Source organism: Montipora foliosa, chromosome 9 (assembly GCF_036669935.1).
Source record: "Montipora foliosa isolate CH-2021 chromosome 9, ASM3666993v2, whole genome shotgun sequence".
In the NCBI taxonomy this organism is placed as follows: Eukaryota; Metazoa; Cnidaria; class Anthozoa; order Scleractinia; family Acroporidae; genus Montipora; species Montipora foliosa.
The window spans coordinates 4,113,912-4,118,911 of NC_090877.1; positions in this window are offsets into that span (position 1 = coordinate 4,113,912).

Here is a 5,000-nt window from a genome sequence, read left to right on the forward strand (position 1 = left end):
TTTGGACCTTTGTACAAACTTTTATTAACAGGATCTTAGGAACTAATCAATGACTTTCGAGGCATACTAAACTACTAGGTAAGGTAGGCAGACGTGGCGGGCCTTTAAGCAAACGACAAGTTGATTTATTAAACTGGACTTTATCAGTGGCTAGATATTCTATACACACATCGATTGTGCAGCATAGAGCTCACCAAACAACTGTAACACCGGAAGCACTTTTCAAATCTGCAATCAAAGCCCACTTACGTTTTAAGTTTAAATTATCTTGTATTAGACAGAATCATGAAAGTTTTAAAGCCACATGGTGTCTGGGCGAAGCTTTTGCCAGATTGGACGGAAATCGTTTATTATTTACATTCTAATGATGTAAAAAAGTTACATTTGCTGTGAATTGTCAATTTAACTCGGTTAATATATTTATTTTTTATGTGTAAATAAAAAAAACTCCTTTTGAGCATTTTTAGAGAAAAAAAAAATCATGTATGGCTCAGGGACCGATTAATCTCTCCCTCTTTGGATCGAAAGTAGCACGGGGGACCCCAGACCGAGTTTTTGCATTTTTTTTTTTTTTCTCAATACGTATTTTACGAATGCGCATGCGTTCTGTACTAGTGTGCTTACCACATGAACAAGAGCAAGGAAAAAAAGTTCAGAACTATAGACTATCCTTAGTTTTTATTACACTAACAGAGGAGCTGCGAGTAGTCAAGGGTTTTTCTTGACGTGGATTTCAGCCTACTCTTGGGAAGCCTGTGGCACTTGTGGTTCAAGCTGCTTTTACTGCCTTGGGATCTTGCGGCACTTGTGGTTCGCCTTTGGAGTTCGTGAGGACATTTTTGGTAAGACCTTCTTTTGCTTTTTCTTTCCTTTGGCCACCCTCCCGGGGATTTATGCTCGGCTTTTGCCGTAACCCGGGATACGCCACATCTTTTTCTGCTATCTTTTCCGCTTTTTCATTGGTCTTTTTTCCGTTTTTTTGTTTTCTTCCATTTTTCCCTTTTGTCCTTTTTTTCTACTTTCTTGTAGTTGGATTATTGTAATTAGTCGTTAATTTGTTCAGCCTGAGGCTGCCTTAAATACTAGAAGTTTAAACCATAAAAAAATAGTTCATATTATACAGTAAAGTGGTACTTAGTTAACGTTTGGTTTTTTTTCTTGAGCTGGTGGCGTTATTTGTGTCCACTTGGCTTTTTGGGCGAAGCTCATTTTTTTCTTGTTTATTCTTTCCTGTTCCCGTCGTTTCTTTTAAAACACAAAAACAAACATCATTATAAGGCTGCCAAATACTCTTAATGTTTTGACCGGCAGAAAATTGGCCGGCAAGTTGAAGGAAGATATAATGAAGGAGGTTGTTGTCCAGTTGGGGGATGTTGACTCCATCTTGGCTGTGCAGATTGGCTATGAAATTGTTCGGGTTACATTTTGCTCTGATGAAGCCTTTAGCAGGGCAAAGTCTATGGAAGGCGTATCTCTTTTTGGACTATGGTGTAAAATCTTGGGTGGTGGCCCTGCTACCACTTTGGTCCACGTTTTCGACTATCCCTTTGAGGAAAGCGATGTTGAAATTGAACATGCTCTGGCTGATTTTGGTGAGGTAAAAAGGTCAGAAAGCAGACATATCTGTCGAGTCAGCAAATTTACACCGGTACCAGACTAGTCTCCATTGTTCTGAGGGAAACACCTTCTAGGTCCATCTCTATTGATGGGTATCATTGTCGCATCTGGTATAGAGGGCAACCTATTGTGTGTAATCTGTGTGCTAAGCAGGGGCATGTGTCTGCCAACTGCCCGAATAAGGATAAGTGTCGCCTTTGTGGGCAGTCCGGTCATTTTGCTCGCTCCTGTCCCAATCCATGGGGCGGTTTCTCTGATGCTGATAGTGTGGGTTCGTCGGCTCTTAGTGTTTCTGACTTTCCTCCTCTGAGTACGGGCCCCCTCCCTGGTGGTGCCCCGGTTGGCCTTGCTGTTGTTGAAAGGCTTTCGGACGATGGGTCAAATGATGGGAACGCAGGTGATGAGAACGCTGACGATGTGAGCTCTCCTCTCGGGCCTAGCCCTATGGAGGATGAAGTTGTTCCTAGCGCTGTTACAAATGACGCCGCCAGTAGTCCTGGCGTCACTAATGAACCTTTGGTCGTTTCTGTCTACGGCAGAAGTGACAAGGGTGGCATTGTTAATGATATAGAAAGTACTGTAATTAAAGAGAGTAAAGTAAATGTTAGGACAAATGAATGAAGGGGTAGTTTCTAAAGAAACTGTGGTGCTGCGTCGGTGGGGAAGTAGTATACAAAAATTTGGTTTATCAACGGAGTTGATAATGTAAATTGACCACCGTACAGAGATTCTAAAAGCTGACGTTTCGCTCTGACGAAGGGCTAACGCTCGAAACGTCAGCTTTTAGAATCTCTGTACGGTGGTCAATTTACATTATCAACTCCGTTGATAAACCAAATAAATGTTAGTACTGTTGTTGAAAGTAAATTGCTTGATCATGGTAATGATCTGCAAAGTAATGTTACTGAAAATGGAAAAGTTAATGTAGTTGGAAATAATGTAAGTAACAGTTTGCAAAATGGTGTTATTGAAAATGAAAGAATTCCTGCTGATGATAATGATGCTGTAGTTGATAATGACTTTGACGTTAGTAATGATGCTAAGGGTATCACCAATAGAAAACGGAAACTCAGTACCGATAGTGAAGATAATATTAATGAAGGTTCCGCTAAGGTCGGTAATATATCTCCTGAGCCTGAGTCTGATCTGTGTTGTGAAGCCGGCTCTCCAACGCCCTCTCCTTCTGTGCTTGGTGGGGATGTGGTGTTGGTGGCCGAGACTGGCGTTTCTCTTGATGTTTCTGCTTCTGCTGAGTCCCTTGACTCCTCTCTCCTTGAGGATGGTCAGCGGACGGATTTCTCTCCGGAGTAGTTTTTTCTTTTTTTCCTCAGTCATGGCCAGGTTTCTAACTGTTAATGTTCGTGGTTTACGGGACGCAAATAAGCGTTCATCGTTCCTTCAGTGGCTGTCACAGTCTACGGTCGATTTTGCGTGCCTCCAAGAGACGCACGTTCCTTCAAGTGCCGAGTGCACATCTTGGTTCTCTCCTTTCGGCTTTCAGGCCGTTGCGTCGCCTGGTACAGCTTTTTCCTGTGGCTCGGTTCTCCTGTTCCGGCCCAAGTATGTCCTGCGTAAGAGCCTTTGTGACTCTTCTGGCCGCTTTGTTTTAGCGGAATTCGAACTGAACGGTATTGTTTTTCGGGTGGTTTGTCTATATGCGCCAAACCAAAACCCGGCTCGCGATGACTTTTTTCAGTTTGTCTCAGATACTGTGGATCCCGCTATCCCCACTGTTTTATGTGGAGATTTTAATGCGGTGTTTAGTCGGCCTTTGGATCGTCGTGGCCCGGTCCCCCAAAATCCAGCTCCGGACAGCTCCGGTTCCCTTCAGTCTCTTTTTAATGACTGTTGCGTCGTGGACATTTGGCGTTACTTGCATCCTAATACGGCAGCTTTTACGTGGCTGAGAAGTGATGGGACCCTTTCGTCTCGAATAGATTTGATCGGTTGTCCTATACCTTGGGTTCACTGTGTCAAGTCATGTGAAATTTTACCCTGTCCTTATTCGGACCACTCTGCTGTTCTCCTTGTCTGTCCTATTCCTACCCCTCTACCTCGGGGTCCTGGTCGTTGGAAAATGAATATTTCTATCTTGAAGGAACAGGAGTTTGTTTCTTTAGTTGAGGATTTTTGGAAGTCATGGAGGCTGCGTAAACCTTCCTCTTCCCTCCATTCTTGGTGGGACAGGGGTAAGGAACATATTAAGAGCATTGCCATCCGTTTTTGTTTGGGTAAGCAGGCTGAACGAAAGACCTCCCGTTCCGTGTACACTGCCCTTGCTTGCCACCTGAAGTCGCATATTGATGCCGGTAGGATTTCCTTTCTGGACGTTTACGAGAAGGTGCTAAAAAAGATCTCGGAGTTGGACAGTTTTGAGGCTGAGGGGGCCCGAATCCGTTCCAGGGTGCGCTGGGCGGAGGAGGGTGAGATGTCTTCGAAGTATTTCCTGCGTCTTGAGAAGAAGCGTGGCACCTCGGACTGGATTACCGCCATGCGGCGCTCTGATGGTTCCCTTGCCACGGATATTTCGTCCATCTGTTCTTCGTGGGTAGATTTCTACTCATCTCTGTTTTCTGCTGGTAGTATTGATCTCTCTGTGCAGGATGACCTCTTGAACAGTCTGTCCTCTCGTCTTCCCCCAGCGGCCTGCGACTCTTGTGAGGGTCCTTTGACTGTGGGTGAGGTTTTTCAGGCTTTGGATGGTATGGCTGATGTCAAGTCACCGGGATCAGATGGGCTCCCGAAGGAGTTTTATCGTACTTTCTGGGGAATCCTGGGCGCTGATCTTGTGGATGTGCTCAATGATTCTTTTGCGTCTGGGTCTCTTCCGTTTTCTCTCCGAGGTGCCCTAATTTGTCTTATCTTCAAGAAGGGTGACCGTTTAGATCATAAAAACTGGCGCCCGATTAGTCTATTAAATGTTGACTACAAGCTGTGTGCCAGGGCTCTGGCTGGGCGTCTTTTAAAAGTGCTCCATCTGGTGATTGGCCCCGATCAAACCTGTGGCGTCCGTGGACGCTACATTGGTGAGAATGTGGCTTTCCTAAGAGATCTGGTGGAATTTACTTCCGAGACTAAGACACCTGCCGCCATCCTGTCTTTGGACCAAGAGAAAGCTTTTGACAGGGTGGACTGGGCTTTCCTTTTCCGCACTCTCTCCCGTTTTGGCTTTGGTCCGACGTTTATTTCGTGGGTTCGTCTCTTGTACACGGATGTCAGAAGCACGGTTCTCCTAAATGGTTATTCGTCAGATTTCTTTCGACCTTCCCGCGGCGTCCGTCAGGGCTGCCCGCTCTCCCCTCTTCTCTACGTCATCTCTATCGAAGTGCTGGCTGTTAACCTTCGGGCCCACCCTGACATTGTGGGGCTGCGGCCGCCCGGTC